Below are 18,279 nucleotides of genomic sequence, written 5' to 3'. Positions count from 1 at the left end.
GGAACATCAGGTTTTTCCGGCATTTAGACTCAAACTGAAACAATGGCTTTTCCTGGGTCTTGAGCCTGCCATCCCTCGGAATGGAACTATGCCATTGGCCCTTCTGATTCTCCAGCTGCCCACTTGCCCTGAAGACTTGTCAGCCACTGTAATCAAGTGAGCCAATTCCTTAAAATAAATCTCTTTCTTTATATACATATATCTATAGCAATATCAATATCTATCTATCTATTTTATATATATATATATATATATATATATATATATATATATATATATATATATAAAACGGAATTTTGGGGTCTGTTTTCTGGAGAACTCTGAGGAATACAAATACCTGGATATCTTCCCCACCAACTTCCCTCTCATTGCCAGGCCAGCAGAGAGCGGACACGAGGAGCGAAGAGTGGGATATTATTGTACCTCTCTTTGGTCTCCTGTTGTTTCTCCCTACTTTGTGGCTCTTTGATGTTAACATGAGGTGGAGGCTGGTGTGAGGTGGAGATATATGTTGGCCAAAAGGTATTGGATAGAGAAATTTAGCAGGGGGAGATGTCTCAAGTTTATCGGTGCCTGTATAGAAAGTTGATTATCAGATTATCTTTGTGTTTCATTTGTTAATTTCTCAGGTTAAAAAGTTTAACTTGTAGGCTTTGTATAGTTGCTGTAAGATTGTTTCATTATTACTTACCATACTTTTTTTATACCAAAATTTAGATGATAGATAAAAATAAAGCCAACACTGTCTTCTGTCTGCTTTTAGGACTTATTTCTTATTAACACTTATTACCCCCCCCCTTTTTTTTTTTTTTGCAGTACGCGGGCCTCTCACTGTTGTGGCCTCTCCCGTTGCGGAGCACAGGCTCTGCACACGCAGGCTCAGTGGCCATGGCTCACGGGCCCAGCTGCTCCGCGGCATGTGGGATCTTCCCGGACCGGGCCACGAACCCGTGTCCCCTGCATCGGCAGGCGGACTCTCAACCACTGCGCCACCAGGGAAGCCCCTTATTACTCCTTTTTACTGGGAGTGAAGTATTCCTGAGAGAATCCCAGGCAGAGGACAGCCAGCTCTAGCTCTGCTGACCCCGAAACTTGTCTTCTTTCTCCCTCCAAAAGCTGACTCAGTCACTCTGACTGGTCCTTGGTCTTCATCCTCTCAGTTTTGTTCAGCTAAATAAATATTTGTGGGGCATCTGCTATTTATTAGGCACAGAGCTAGCTTTTAGAAGTTCACCTCCTAGTAGGGGAGACAAACTCGTGAGCAAGAACAGTTGAGTAAATGTTGGTCAGCACTCTGATAGATGCGTGCACGGACAGGTCTACCCATGACACTTGTGGGGCCCAGGGCAAGAATGAGACCATGTTCCACATGTCTAAAGATTGGAAATTTGTAAATCTAACTACCAGAGCATTGCCAAATAAGGTATGTGCTATCCTCCTCCCTTGATAAATATACCTATATGACCAGATTTGAATCTAGAAATATGGCTTCTTGGAGTTCTACACAGAAACATGACATTGAAGGAAAGCCAGTCCCTGACCTATAACCCAACCCCTTCCCTTCCCAGTCCTGGTTACCACTCGCTGTGGGGGGCCTTGCAAACATGCATATGGACACCTTAGCCTAAATGTGCAGAGTGCATCCATGTGGACATTAACAGCTGGCCTTTGGCTACCTCTCAGCCTAAGGGTGCACACCCCAAGGCCTTGGAAATCGGCTCTGGACCATTTGTACAGAGAATTCTGTGCCCAGGGAACCTAAAGCAAAATCTGAAAGGGATGGGTGGGGCTCTGGGTAAGCATCTCCACTTGACCCTGAGGAGTCCTCAGAGGATTAGAGCCCTGGAAAGCTTGGACCTGTGGTGGGGGTTTCTTGGCATAGAACACAGGTGAGCACAGATACTGTCACAAGGTACAATAGGTGTGTCGAGGAGGACACTTAGCAGAAGAAAAGGAGTCAGGGAAGACTTCTGAGAGGAAATAATATCTGAGCTAAAATATTGAAGGGGAAGGTAGCCAGATAAACAAAGGTGGACAGGCCATGATAAGCTGAACAATCAGCAGGGGCACATTTGTAGAGACGTGACAGGGCACAATGTCTTCATGTGAGGAACTAGGAGGGCAGCACATTCGTCTTTGCCAGTGGGGGTCTGTAGGAGCAAACACCTAGCAATCGTGTGGTATTTGAATTTATAAATTTGAACTCTTTAGACATGGGCTTCATTCTTGCCCCCAAACTCACCTAGAGCTTGAGTTTAATCTGCAGGTTGTAGGGACCCTGACAAGTCTTCACTTCTGGACCTGCCTATGGTTTATACTGTGATCTCTTCAGCAACTTTGGGTCCCAAAGCATCATCCACTCAGGGTTTCTGCTCTAGGCCACTGTTCTGGCTCCAGAGCACTCGGGAGCTCTCTTGCAGTTGGAGCTCTCTTGCAGTCAGATCTCTGGCAGCAAACTTCTGTTGCCAGTCTTGGCAGTAGCCATAGTTTCACTCTTTGGTTCTACCTGAACCTTTTTGCAACATGATGTGCTATTGTTATATTTCCTCCTCTCTTCTTTCTTTCTAAGACATTTCTGGCACAATCTATCCATCCATCACCTATCCTATCAGGTGTTTAACAACGATCATATGCTCACATTGCCTTTACCGAAACACCACCAGCATATAAATTCAAGAATTTTAGTCAGGGTTTCCCTGGTGGCACAGTGGTTAAGAAACCACCTGCTATTTCAGGGGACATGGGTTCGAGCTCTAGTCTGGGAAGATCCCACATGCTGTGGAGCAACTAAGCCCGTGCGCCACAACTACTGAGCCTGCACTCTAGAGCCTGCGTGCCACAATTACTGAGCCTGAGTGCCACAACTACTGAAGCCCACATGCCTACAACCTGTGCTCTTCAACAAGAGAAGCCACCGCAATGAGAAGCCCATGCGCACCGCAACGAAGAGTAGCCCCTGCTCGCCGCAACTAGAGAAAACCCTGCGCAGCAATGAAGACCCAATGCAGCCAAAAATAAACAAAACAAAACAAACAAACAAACAAAAGAAGTGTATGCATTTGGATTTTTATCAGTTTTGGTCACTGATATATTCCAAGCCATTAGAGCAAAGCTTTGCACTTGGATGAAGAACAAATGATGAAATGCCCTTTCTTCTTCTTTGCCTGACTTGACAGTTTTTAATTAGGCTTTAAAACCTGTGTGTGGACTTCACATCCAGAAGACTCCCATTCTGCTTTGGCCCAGAACTTTGCACACACCTCAGTCCTTAGCATTTGTCTGCAGGTTGACTTTTTGAATCTTCTGCTGTGTTTTAGGCCCCTAAGCTCTGAGTTTTTTTGCTTATCTCTGTACCTTTAGTTCTTATTATCACAGCTCTCAGAACATACTGAGTAAATAACAAATGTTTGTGAATGGATGTCTTACCATGATATCTCCTCTGAACTTCAAGCCAAATACCCAAGTAAAATCAACTATGGGTGTTTCAAAGACATCCCAGTGTCATGTTCTTTCCCTAAATTTTCATGTGGCTCACTCTACCCAATGTCATTTCCTATCACCCTGTCAAAATATAGCACCTCTTCTAATTACTTTCTCTGTTTTATTGCAGTTAGCCTGACATAAAAATTTATTGAATTCTGAGAGTCTAAAAATGACTCTGGCATATAATTGACATTCAGTAAGTATTGGTAAATCAATGAATACCAAATCACAGCTCTCTACAAACCTGGTTATTGCTTCCACTGTTTCCCATCAGAGTGAATGTCACCAACCTTCACCAAGTTACTCAAATCAGAAAGCCCGCAGTCATTCTTTCTTATGGTTTATTTTTAAAATTTAAGATATAACTAACATTTTATAGAATACACAGCCATTATATGTTCAGTTTTATGAGTTTTGGCAGTTATTTACCCATATAACAATTACCCAAAACAAGATAGAGGACATTTCCATCACTTAGAAATGTCTGTTGTGCTCTTTTCCAGTCAACCCATTCCCCAGAACCAATGAGTTTCTGACTTCAGCCACCATAGATTCACTCTGTCTACGTTTTTTAACTTCATTTAAATGAAATCATACAGTATGCACTCTTTTGTGTCTGGATTCTTTTGCTTAACATATTTTTTTGCTTAACACATTGTAGTGAGTGTTACTATATTCGTCAGCAATTTGTTCATTTTTATTGTTGAGCAGTATTCCATTCCATGAATATATCATAATTTGTTTATCCATTCCCTATGACTGGTACTGAGATTGTCTCCAGTTTGGGGTTATTATGAGTAAGACTTCTGTGAACATTCTTGTGCAGTCTTTTGGGAGGGACATGTTTTTATTTCTTTTGGGTAAATACCTAAGAATGTGCAGGGTTGGGGGTCCCCGAGACCACCCTCAGGTTCAATAATTCACTAGAAGGACACACAGAACTCAGCAAACTATTATGCACATGGTTATGGTTTATTGTGGTTTAAATATTAAAATTAGCAATGGGAAAAGACTGAGAGAGCAGAGTCCAGGAGAGACCAGGTGTGAGCGTCCAGTTGTTTTTTCCCAGTGGAATCAAATGACAGTGCTTAGGCATTGATGTGTGATAATATGTACAAGGTATTTCCAACCAGGGAAGCTCACCTGATCCTTGGTGTCAGGTTTTTTATTAGTGGTTGGCCATGTAGACACAGATGACTGTTCACATGGTGACTTTGGTTTCCAGCCCCTCCAGAAGGCAAGCTGTGTAACCCCCATAAATCACACTGCCTCACACATAAAACACTATCTGGCATGGTTCAAGGCAAACAAAGACACTCCTACTAGACAGGATATTTCAAAGGCTAAAAGATTACCACCCAGAGTTGGGGGCAAAGAGCCAAACCTGTCTTTGGGCAAGATTAATCCCTTATTGCACAGAGTATAACTGCTAGGTCATAGTAGGTTTGTGTTCAACTTTATAAGAAACTAGAAAATAGTTCTCCAAGTGGCTGTACCTTTTTACATTCCCACCAGTAGTCCAGTTGTTTCACATCTGTACCAACATTCGGTATTGTCGGTCTTTTTTATTTTAGCCATTGTTAGTGGTTGTGAATAGACTTTCATTGTGGTTTTCATTTTCATTTTCCCTGATGATTAATAATGCGGGTACCTTTTAATGTTCTTTTAGTACAAATCATTGGACATTTTTGTATATCTTCTCAGAAGTCATTCTTGACACTTCTCTTGCCTTTACAGTCTATATCCAATCCTTTATCAAGCCTTCTTGATTTTATCTCCTAAATAGCTCTCAAAACTCTGCTTTTCTCCATCTCTACCATCACCACCCTAAACTGAGCCCCTTGGATCTCTGTCCTGGGTTCCTGTGGTGACTCTTTAGTGCTTTACCTACATCCACGGTGACCACCCTCTGATCTATTCTCTGTTACAGCTGGAATGATCCATTGAAAAGTTAATTCCTATTATTTTATAATCCTTCCTATACACACCAAAATAAGCAAAAACAAACAAGCAATACAAACTTCATTGCCTACCCATTTCTCTTAGGACAAAGCATTTCCTAGCATGATGGATAAAACCTTGCAATCTCAAGCCCTCTTATACTCTCCAGCCTTCTTTTCCATCCTTCTCACCGTTGCTTTCTATACTGTAGTCATATTGGCCTTCTTTCTATCCCTTGTTTTAAGCTCTGGCTCTCCCTTACCATAGAGTTTATATTTTTACTGTTACTTAATGCCTGGAGATTCTCCTTCCCTCTCTTTTACAGTAAGTTAACTTCTTCTCATCTCATAGTTAAACTGAAGTCTCACTCACTTAGAGAAGCCTTCCACAACCTCCATGACTAGGTCGAATTCCTCAGTGATAGGTACTCCTGGCTCTCTATGTAGCTCTTCTGAGGAAGATTTATCACAGCTACAATTTTAAATTTATTTGTATGATTTTTTTTTTAGTCTCTCTCTCTCTCTGAAGTAGAGAAGGACTCTCAGTGGTGTGCTGGAACCAACTCTAAGAACCTGTTATGGGTATCTTTTCCCAACTCCACTATCAGAGGCGGCACATTGATAGCTTGAAGTTAACCAGCGTGCATGTATTTACACCATAGAAATTGGCAAGTGCTATAGACTAAGGTTTTCTTCCCCTTCCTGGAGAGTGGGTAGTTTAAATGTTTACCAGCACACTACTGGAAGAATCAAGTACTTTTTTTCTCCATCACTGTATCCTCACCAGAAGAAAGTCTTTGGCCACAATGATTTATCAATCAATATTTGTTAAATAAGTGAATAATTCAGTACCCTGGGCTCTCCAACCCCCTTGGGATTGCTTTTTTGCTCTTTCTCATCTAAATCTCCTAAATATTTTGAAAGGTGGGGCATTGGACAGTGGTCTGTTTACTACTGAATACTTTTGACTGGGTTGCAGCAATAAAAATATTAATTTTGTATTTATAATTGTTAGTTTTTTTCTGGATGACCTATGGAATAGGTTTTCTCTCTTCTCCCATGCCCCAAATTTGCTGGCTCTTCAAAGGCCACCTCGTTTATTCAGGCAGACTAAAAGACCCAGCATGAGACAAATGGGACCTAACAGGAGACAGAGCATATACACCAACAGAGAGAGTACATAAAAATTTACATGGAGTGTACCATGTAATAGAAACCACTTAAAATTCCATTTCTGCTCTTCTGATTCAAGCCCTTCTGGAGTATTTTCTTTGGCATGTGTAGAGAACATGGAGAACATTTCAGGGAGAACAGTTCAGGGCTCAGTTTAAGCTATTAACCAAGTTAATTGCTGCCAGTGGGGATGCAACATGATATCGCGCTAGTTTTTTCACGTTTTAGTCATTCCATTCTACTGTTTTAATGTTTGCCATGACATCATGTGGTAACAACCCAATTGTATTATTGTTTGTAATATTTCATATTTTTCTTTAAATTGAGCAACTTTTAAACACATAAATTTATTTATTTATTTATTTATTTATTGCGATACGCGGGCCTCTCACTGTTGTGGCCTCTCCCGTTGCGGAGCACAGGCTCCGGACCCGCAGGCTCAGCGGCCATGGCTCACGGGCCTAGCTGCTCCGCAGCATGTGGGATCTTCCCGGACCGGGGCACGAACCCGTGTCCCCTGAATTGGCAGGTAGACTCTCAACCACTGTGCCACTAGTGAAGCCCCATAAATTTATTTTTAAAGGCATTTTGTATCATGCTTTTAAATGTTTTATTCCCCCAAGTTCACATTAAACTAACACATAGAAGATGTACACCAAAATGTCATCTTATGTACTGCCAGTAGTATCCCTAGCACACTTTGGGAAAAAAATAATAACATAGAACATGGATTTTGGAGTTATCTACATTTGTTTTGGTATCTTAGATCTCCCAGAAGGTCAAATTACCTCTCTGGGACTTAGATTATTTATCTGTAAATGCAGCCCCCTGACTTCCAGGGGAGGATAGTAAGTAAGATGATGTACAGAACCGGATGACCAAGGGGTGGAGCTCATAGGAGATGCTCCATAGATTAATTTATTTTTCCATTTACTACTCGACTTTATTACTGGTTCAATCATCTCTTTCTGGCTCTTACTAAAGCATACTTTTACTGGGATGCAATTTTTACATAATAAAATGCATAAATCTTAGGTGTATACATATCAGCATTTGTTCATTATTGGTTCTAGATTTACTGTTTGAACTGAATGTCTGAACATCTGACCTCTGGTATCAGATCTGGTATTTACGAAATGATTGATTTTAGAAGCATCATGACTTCTTTATTCATACAAAGAATGCTGTATGAATCTGACTTAAGAGTACTGAATATTTACAATTATGAAGTACAGCTCAAGCATTCTTGTTAGTAACATTCTTTCCGTTATTCTTTTTTTAAAATTTTTAAATTAAATTAAATTTATTTTTTTTATACAGCAGGTCCTTATTAGTCATCAATTTTATATATGTCAGTGTATACATGTCAATCCCAATCGCCCAATTCATCACACCACCCCACCCATCCCCCACTGCTTTCCCCCCTTGGGGTCCATAAGTTTGTTCTCTACATCTGTGTCTCAATTTTGCCCTGCAAACCAGTTCATCTGTACCATTTTTCTAGGTTCCACATATATACGTTAATATACGATATTTATTCTTCTCTTTCTGACTTACTTCACTCTGTATGACAGTCTCTAGATCCATCCACATCTCTACAAATGACCCAATTTCATTCTTTTCTATGGCTGAATAATATTCCATTGTATATATGTACCACATCTTCTTTATTCATTCCTCTATCGATGGGCATTAAGGTTGCTTCCATAAGGTTGCTTCCACTATTGTAAATAGTGCTGCAATTAACATTGGGGTGCATGTGTCTTTTTGAATTATGGTTTTCTCAGGGTATATGTCCAGTAGTGGGATTGCTGGGTCATATGGTAATTCTATTTTTAGTTCTTTAAGGAACGTCTATACTGTTCTCCATAATGGCTGTATCAATTTACATTCCCACAAAGAGTGCAAGAGTGTTCCCTTTTCTCCACACCCTCTCCAGCATTTGTTGTTTGTAGATTTTCTGATGATGCCCATTCTAACTGGTGTGAGATGATACCTCATTGTAGTTTTGATTTGCATTCCTCTAACAATTAGTGATGTTGAGCAGGTTTTCATGTGCTTCTTGGCCATCTGTATGTCTTCATTGGAGAAATGTCTATTTAGGTCTTCTGCCCATTTTTAGATTAGGTTTTTTTTTTTTTTTTAATATTGAGCTACATGAGCTGTTTATATATTTTGGAGATTAATCCTTTTTCCATTGACTCATTTGCAAATATTTTCTCCCATACTGAGGGTTGTCTTTTCATCTTGTTTATGGTTTCCTTTGCTGTGCAAAAGCTTTGAAGTTTCATTAGGTCCCATTTGTTTATTTTTGTTTTTATTTCCATTACTCAAGGAGGTGGGTCAAAAAAGATCTTGCTGTGATTTATGTCAAAGAGTGTTATTCCTATATTTTCCTCTAGGAGTTTTATAGTGTCTGGTCTTACATTTAGGCCTCTAATCCATTTTCAATTTATTTTTGTGTATGATGTTAGGGAGTGTTCTAATTTCTTTCTTTTACATGGAGCTGTCCAGGTTTCCCAGCACCACTTATTGAAGAGACTGTCTTTCTCCATCATATATCCTTGCCTCCTTTGTCATGGAATAGTTGACCATAGGTGTGTGAGTTTATCTCTGGGCTTTCTATTTTGTTCCATTAATCTATGTTTCTGTTTTTGTGCCAGTACCATATTGTCTTGATTACTGTAGCTTTGTAGTATAGTCTGAAGTCAAGGTGTCTGATTCCTCCAGCTCCGTTTTTATCCCTCAAGAATGCTTTGGCTATTCGGGGTCTTTTGTGTTTACATACAAATTTTAAGATTTTTTTGTGTTAGTTCTGTAAAAAATGCCATTGGTAATTTGATAGGGATTGCATTGAATCTGTAGATTGCTTTGGGTAGTATAGTCATTTTTACAATATTGATTCTTCCAATCCAAGAACATGGTATATCTCTCCACCTGTTGGTATCATCTTTAATTTCTTTCATCAGTGTCTTATAATTTTCTGCATACAGGTCTTTCTCTCCCTAGGTAGGTTTATTCCTAGGTATTTTATTCTCTTTGTTGCAATGGTAAATGGGAGTGTTTCCTTAATTTCTCTTTCAGATTATTCATCGTTAGTGTATAGGAATGCAAGAGACTTCTGTGCATTAATTTTGTATCCTGCAAATTTACCAAATTCATTCATTAGCTCTAGTAGTTTTCTGGTGACATCTTTAGGATTCTCTATGTATGGTATCATGTCATCTGCAAACAGTGACAGTTTTACTTCTTCTTTTCCAATTTGTATTCCTTTTATTTCTTTTTCTTCTCTGATTGCTGTGGCTAGGACTTCCAAAACTATGTGGAATAATAGTGGTGAGACTGGACATCCTTGTCTTGCTGCTGATCTTAGAGGAAATGGTTTCAGTTTTTCACTATTGAGAATGATGTTTGCTGTGGGTTTGTTGTATATGGCCTTTATTATGTTGAGGTAGTTTCCTTGTTTGCCCACCTTCTGGAGAGTTTTATCATGAATGGCTGTTGAATTTTGTCAAAACTTTTTCTGCATCTATTGAGATGATCATATGGTTTTTATTCTTCAACTTGTTAATATGGTTTATCGTATTGACTGATTTATGTATATTGAAGAATTCTTGCATCACTTGGATAAATCCCACTTGATCATGGTGTATGATGCTTTTAACGTGTTCTTGGATTCTGTTTGCTAGTACTTTGCTGAGGATTTTTGCATCTATGTTTATCAGTGATATTGGTCTGTAATTTTCTTTTTTTTTGTAGTATCTTTGTCTGGTTTAGGTATCAGGGTGATGGTGGCCTCGTAGAATGAGTTAGGGGGTGTTCTTTCCTCTGTTATTTTTTGGAAGAGTTTGGGAAGGATGGGTGTTAGCTCTTTTCTAAATGTTTGCTAGAATTCACCTGTGAGGCCATCTGGTCCTGGACTTTTGTTTCTTGGAAGATTTTTCATCACAGTTTCAATTTCATTACTTGTGATTGGTCTCTTCATATTTTCTGTTTCTTCATGGTTCAGTCTAGGAAGGTTATACCTTGCTAAGAATTTCTCCATTTCTTCCAGGTTGTCCATTTTATTGGCATAGAGTTGCTTGTAGTAGTCTCTTAGGATGCTTTGTATTTCTGAGGTGTCTGTTGTAACTTCTCTTTTTTCATTTCTAATTTTATTGACTTGAGTCCTCTCTATATTTTTCTTGATGAGTCTGACTAATGGTTTATCAATTTTGTTTATCTTCTCAAAGAACCAGCTTTTAGTTTTATTGATGTTTGCTATTGTTTTCTTTGTTTCTATTTCATTTATTTCTGCTCTGATATTTATGATCTTTCCTTCTACTAATTTTGGGTTTTGTTTCTTCTTTCTCTAGTTCCTTAGGTGTAAGGTTAGATTGTTTATTTGAGATTTTTCTTTTTTCTTGAGGTAGGCTTATATAGCTATAAACTTCCCTCTTAGAACTGCTTTTCTGCATCCCATAGGATTTGTATCATCATGTTTTCATTGTAATTTGTCTTTAGATATTTTATTTTTCCTCTTTGATTTCTTCAGTGATATCTTGGTTATTTAGTAATGTAGTGTTTAGCCTCCACGTGTTTGTGGTTTTTACGTTTTTTTCCCTGTAATTCATTTCTAATCTCATAGTGTTGTGGTTAGAAAAGATGCTTGATTTGATTTCAATTTTCTTAATTTTACTGAGGCTTGATTTGTGACCCAAGATGTGATCTATCCTGGAGAATGTTCCATGTGCACTTGAGAAGAAAGTGTAATCTGCTGTTTTTGGTAGGAATGTCCTATAAATACCAATTAAATCTATCTGGTCTATTGTGTCATTTAAAGCTTCTGTTTCCTTATTTATTTTCATTTTGGATGATCTGTCGTTTGGTGTAAGTGAGGTTTTAAAGTCCCACCCTATTATTGTGTTACTGTCAATTTCCTCTTTTATAGCTGTTAGCAGGTGCCTTATGTATTGGGGTGCTCTTATGTTGGGTGCATATATATTTATAATTGTTATATCTTCTTCTTGGATTGATCCCTTGATCATTATGTAGTGTCTTTCCTTGTCTCTTGTAACATTCTTTATTTTAAAGTCTGTTTTATCTGATATGAGTATTGCTACTCCAGCTTTTTTAAAATTTCCTTTTGCATGGAATATCTTTTTCCATTCCCTCACTTTCAATCTGTATGTGTCCTTAGGTCTGAAGTGGGTCTCTTGTAGACAGCATATAGATGGGTCTTGTTTTTGTATCCATTCAGTGAGCCTGTGTCTTTTGGTTGGAACATTTAATCCATTCACATTTAAGATAATTATCGATATGTATGTTATTACCATTTTCTTAATTGTTTTGGGTTTGGTTTTGTACGTCCTTTTCTCCTCTTGTGTTTCCCACTTAGAGTTCCTTTACCATTTGTGTGCAGCTGGTTTGGTGGTGCTGAATCTTCCTAGCTTTTGATTGTCTGTAAAGCTTTTGATTTCTGCATCAAATCTGAATGAGATCATTGCAAGGTAGAGTAATCTTGGTTGTAGTTTCTTTCCTTTCATCACTTTAAGTATATCATGTCACTCCCTTCTGGCTTGTACAGTTTCTGCTGAGAAATCAGCTGTTAACCTTATGGGAGTTCCCTTGTATGTTATTTGTCATTTTTCCCTTGCTGCTTTCAATAATTTTTCTTTGTCTTTAATTTTTGCCAGTTCGATTACTATGTGTCTCTGCATGTTTCTCCTTGGGTTTATCCTCTATGGGACTCTCTGCACTTCCTGGACTTGGGTGGCTATTTCCTTCTCCATGTTAGGGAAGTTTTTGAGTATAATCTCTTCAAATATTTTCTCGGGTCCTTTCTCTCTCTCTTCTCCTTCTGGAACCCCTATAATGCAGATGTTGTTGCATTTAATGTTCTCCCAGAGGTCTCTTAGGCTATCTTCATTTGTTTTCATTCATTTTTCTTTATTCTGTTCCACAGCAGTGAATTCCACCATTTTGTCTTCCCAGTCACTTATCCATTCTTCTGCCTCAGTTAGTCTGCTATTGATTCCTTCTAGTGTAGTTTTCATTTCAGTTATTGTATTGTTCATCTCTGTTTGTTTGTTCTTTAATTCTTCTAGGTCTTTGTTAAACATTTCTTGCATCTTCTCCATCTTTGCCTGCATTGTTTTTCCGACATCCTGGATCATCTTCAGTATCATTCTGAATTCTTTTTCTGAAAGATTGCCTATCTCCACTTCATTTAGTTGTTTTTATGGGGTTTTATCTTGTTCCTTCATCTGGTATATAGCCCTCTGCCTTTTCATCTTGTCTGTCTTTCTGTGAATGTGGTTTTTGTTCCACAGTCTGCAGGATTGTAGTTCTTCTTGCTTCTGCTGTCTGCCCTCTGGTGGATGAAGCTATCTAAGAGGCTTGTGCAAGTTTCCTGATGGGAGGGACTGGTGGTGAGTAGAGCTGACTGTTGCTCTGGTGGGTAGAGCTCAGTAAAACTTTAATCCACTTGGCTGCTGATGGGTGGGGCTGTGTTCCCTCCCTGTTTGTTGTTTGGCTTGAGTCAACCTAACACTGGAGCCTACCTGGGCCCTTTGGTGGGGCTAATTTCTGTCTCTGGGAGGGCTCAAGCCAAGGAGTACTTCCCAGAACTTCTGCTGTCAGTGTCTTTGTCCCTGCAGTGAGCCACAGCCACCACCCGCTTCTGCAGGATACACTCCAAAACTAACAGGTAGGTCTGGTTCAGTTCCCCCTGGGGTTACTGCTCCTTCCCCTGGGTCCCAATACACAAACTACTTTGTGTGTGCCCTCCAAGAGTGTAGTCTCTGTTTCCCCCAGTCCTGTCTAAGTCCTGCAATCAAATCCCACTCCCATTAGCCTTCAAAGTCTGATTCTCTAGGAATTCCTCCTCCCATTGCTGGACCCACAGGTTGGGAACCTGATGTGGGGCTCAGAACCTTCACTCCAGTGGGTGGACTACTGGAGTATAAGTGGTCTCCAGTCTGTGAGTCACTCACCCAGCAATTATGGGATTTGATTTTACTGTGATTGCGCCCCTCCTACCATCTCACTGTGGCTTGTCCCTTGTCTTTGGATGTGGGGTATCTTTTTGGTGAGTTCCAGTGTCTTCCTTTCAATGATTGTCCAGCAGCTAGTTGTGATTCTGGTGTTCTCACAACAGGGAGTTAGAGCACGTCCTTCTACTCCACCATATTGGTTCCTAATCCTCTTTCTGTTATTCTTATCTTCAACATGAAGGCTGGGGTTTTCTAATGTGGACAAATCTGTAAGTTGTTATCCATACTTTGCTCAGAATGCATAGCAGCCTTGCTCCATGTGAAACACTTAACCATCAGCAACTTGTAATTCGGAATCAGCAGCTCTCTGGAGGCAGATTCAGACTTGTAAAATAATCATGCAAGGGTTGTTGATTTGTGTTTCTGCCTCAAACTGCAAGAAATTAGCAATTAGCCACCTTTGGGATACTTCCACAGCTGCATCTTGATTCATGATCAGTCAAAAGCAGAAATCAAGAATTATGATAAAAGGAGCCATGCTTAGATACCAGGTTGCCTAAAACCAGCTCAATCCATCCATCAACAAAATGCATTGTTTGCCTACTGTGAACTTGGTCATTCTGGTACCGCCTCTGCCAAAACCCTCCCTGACCACACCAGTTCTCACAGACCTCTCTCCTCTTAGTCCTACATTCGTGGACTTGCTGGTCTGTTAACCCCACCACAATGAACTCTTCTCATGGGACCACGTCCTTCATGAGGGCAGTGTGTAACCCTGGGAAACACCGTATCTTTGGTACTATTTTGTGAGGGGGCATGTCTTGTTTTCATAGGTTCTACCCCTTAATGGCCACATAGAATCATGATCAATTCAGTGGAAGTTTGGGGGGAAAATATCCTGTTTAACAAAAGAAGAACTTTCTTACAGGCAGAAAAATCTACCAGTTAGATGGCTGCCCCCAAGAGGGTGAGTATCCTCCAAATGGGTATTGTTCAAGCAAATACTACACAATCATCTGACAGTGAGGATGTAGACAGATAATTGAAAAGTTTGGAAGGGCAGTTAGACTGGTTGAGCTCCAATTCCCTTTATATATAGATTCTATAATTCTATGCATTCCAAAGTACACTGAATGCTTACCAGCACAAGGGATAAACAGTAGAGCTGGAGAAACAAGATCTACAAACCTAAATAATTAATAAGTAGGTTCTTGTAAAAAAACAGCATTCTTCACTGACATACTAATAAAGCATAAAGTTAACTATTGTATTAGCTATTCACTTAAAAATACTTCAATATAGAGAGTGAGACATTATGGCTGTCATTATTAGTCAGGTTAAGCCACGACACAAGTCGTCCTGGTATATTCACTGGATCAGCTAGCATTTCCAATCAGGAAGCCCATATTCCAGAGGTAACATCTATAAATGCTTCTTTTATCCAGAGGGGCAGAGGATTTGTGGAGACTGTGAACCCTGGAATCAGACTGCCTCCATTGGAATCCTGGCTCTTTTATTTACTAGTTATAAAATCTCAGGAATTTAACTTACGTGCACTTCAGTTTCTGAATCTGTAAAATGGGAATAATACTAGTGGCTGCCTTATAGGCTGCTAAGAGGATTAAATGAATTAATATGGATATCATTTTTAGAGTAGTATATGCCACGCAGTAAATGCTGTATAAGTGTTAAACAAATAAAATCAGTTGACATCAGATATCTTGCTTAATAACATGCTAAATGTCAGAAACGGGTTCTCACTGGTGAAATTAAAGGTATTCAAATTGTGTAGATTGGTTAGCATAACCTAAAGACACGCTCTGTCCTTCTACCCTTTCATGAACAGGATATAAGAGCAAGGCTAGCAGGCATGACATTCAAGATTTAATCCTTAATTATTCTGGGTCCAGCAATTAAGTCAAAGGATTCTGGTTTCCTGATGCCAACTGTAAAGGAAACAGAATTCTGCCTTGAAATATTATCATTTTACCTTGATTAGACATTTAATGTATGAAGGTAATTAGAACAGTAAAAACATAAAGAACTGGAATTCATGGAGCTTCCAACAGATTATATGAACATTTGTTTGCCTACATGCTAATGAATATTTGTGTAATAATTATATTTATATGAGAGAATTTGTTCTGAGACTTGCTTTTTTTTTTTTTTTTTTTTTTTTTGCGGTACACGGGCCTCTCACTGTTGTGGCCTCTCCCGTTGCGGAGCACAGGCTCCGGACGTGCAGGCTTAGCGGCCACGGCTCACGGGCGCAGCCGCTCCGCGGCATGTGGGATCTTCCCGGACCGGGGCACGAACCCGTGTCCCCTGCATCGGCAGGCGGACTCTCAACCACTGCGCCACCAGGGAAGCCCCCTGAGACTTGCTTTTATTATAGCCCAGTAGAGAGGTTGTGGGGGAGAAGCTAACTCTCCATATCAAATAAAACTTTGTAGGATTACCTACAGACATGGTCTATCCTAAGAAGTGCATATGGCCAAACTAAATTAGGTTCACGTCACAAGAAAAGGATAATAGACTAGGGTATATGAAGGTGCAGTGGTTCAGTATGATCCACTGAACCCAGTAATCCAGAAGGATCTGAGTCACTAGCAGAGAGGGTGAAACTTGAGCCTCTGTAAATGGATGAAACATAGGTAACAGTAGTAATAAAGATAGGAAGGAAAGTGTGAGAGTGACTGAGATTCTGAGTTAATGAGGAGTAGGAATATACAGGTTGGATAAAAGGGGTAATGTCAAAATATGGAGAGATTACAGGTTAGGCAAGTGGTTTTTGGTTGGGTGGTCAATACATAGCTTCCTAATATGGCTTCTCTCAGTGCTTTACAGAAATGCTCTCCTGCACATCATCAATGATGTCCTAGATCCCAAAGTGTTATCTCAGTTCTTCCCTTTGTCCACCTTTCTGCAGTGTTTGACCTGTGACATACCTTCCCTTCTGGAAGATGACAAGCACAAAGTTGGAAATGCTGGCCTTGGGCCCTTGAGAGAGTTGGGGCTGGAGATCCAGATTTGCAAAAGTGGAAGTGTTGATGCTGTGGCAAGGGGTAAGGGGACGCTGTGCTGGGGTGCCCAGATGCCAAGAACTGTGATGGAACCTTGTAGGGTGATGGCATTGAGAGGGCAGGGAGAGAGATGGGCAGGGGAGCAGCGATCAGAAAACAGGAAGGGTATCAGGGAGCTCAGAGAGAGAAGCCAAAGGATGATGTGGGTGCTCAGTGATGCATTCCTGTTGTGGGTGGCTCTGGGAGTTGCTAGGGCTGAGGGTGTGTCTCCGTGTTTGCAGAGAGGATAGGGAGGACAGTGAATACATCAGAACTGCCTACCAGTTTATTAACTCCATGGATGCATCCACCTAGAAAATATCGATGATTCACTGAGATAATGATTTTCCTTTTTATCTCTTCCTGTAGTTCCTCTTCCCTGCTTCATTGGTAAATTAAATCACAAAATGAGGGAACCTGTGTGTCTCTTCTTGACAAAGCATAGGCCCTGTTGCCATGGGACTCCCTGCAGTTTTCCACTATGAGAATTATTATAAAGATATGTGCACAAGAAGAACAGGTGAAAGGACTCATCAAAATGAATGTGTAATTACATTTTTTACAACACTGTCTTCCAATCAATGGGGAATGTTTGCATTTAAAGCATTTGGAATTAAAAGTAATTGGTTTAATCTATGCTGTGTTTCTTTCTGCAGGCTCTGGACACCCCATATCAATAAACTTCCTTCAATTTTTTTAATAGAATATAAAGGACAATACTCTAGTGAACGGAGTCATTCATCCAACCAACAGATATTTACCGAAAGCCTCTCATGTGCTGGCGAGTGTCCCAGGCACTAGAGATACAGAAATGAACATAGTAAAAAATGCTCCTGCCCTCAGGGAGCTTGCATTCTGGATATTCTGAAAAGGTCACACAGACAACAAATTTTAACTTATTTTGTCAGCTGTTTTTTTTTTAAATTATTAATTAACTTATTTATTTTGGCTGCGTTGGGTCTTCGTTTCTGTGTGAGGGTTTTCTCTAGTTGCGGCGAGCGGGGGCCACTCTTCATCGCGGTGCGCGGGCCTCTCACTATCGCGGCCTCTCGTGTTGCAGAGCACAGGCTCCAGACGCGCAGGCTCAGTAGTTGTGGCTCACGGGCCTAGTTGCTCCGTGGCATGTGGGATTTTCCCAGACCAGGGCTTGAACCCGTGTCCCCTGCATTAGCAGGAGGACTGTCAACCACTGTGCCACCAGGGAAGCCCTTGTCAGCTGTTTTGCTTAAATAAGTTCTTAAATCTGTCTGCTTCACTTTCCTTATCTACTAAAAAAAAACTTAGAACACAAATACTCAACAAATGTGTTAAATTCAGGGGATGATGTATGCAGAAAACTAGAAAGCAACATACCTAATTAATTCAGAAATCATCATGGCTTGGACCTCCTTGGAGGTCAATTGGCCTGTGACTTTTACAGTGCTGCTTGCTCTTGGAGGAGGGACAATCATGTTTGATGGACAAACTCCCCTCTGTTTCTGGTGCCACTGCTGGGTATTCATTGGCATTACAAATCCCACCTCCAGGAGCCTCACCCATTGGGAGCTTATTTGGTTTACTTGGTTTATACTGAGCATAAAGTGTCTGAGTGAACTTTTAAACTCTTGACTGTGCCCTATATAATGCTTATGAAAAGTTAAAATTCCT

At 40.2% G+C, this 18,279-nt stretch overlaps 1 pseudogene; it reads left to right on the top strand.

Annotated features, from left to right (window-relative positions):
- Positions 1–1,279: 1,279 nt before the first annotated feature.
- LOC116753992 overlaps positions 1,280–18,279 on the top strand; it is a 69,731-nt pseudogene continuing 52,731 nt past the window's right edge.

This window comes from Phocoena sinus, chromosome 5 (assembly GCF_008692025.1).
Source record: "Phocoena sinus isolate mPhoSin1 chromosome 5, mPhoSin1.pri, whole genome shotgun sequence".
Classification (NCBI taxonomy): domain Eukaryota; kingdom Metazoa; phylum Chordata; class Mammalia; order Artiodactyla; family Phocoenidae; genus Phocoena; species Phocoena sinus.
The sequence above is the reverse complement of the archived record's forward strand: the minus strand, read 5'-3'. Positions and strand labels throughout refer to the sequence as shown.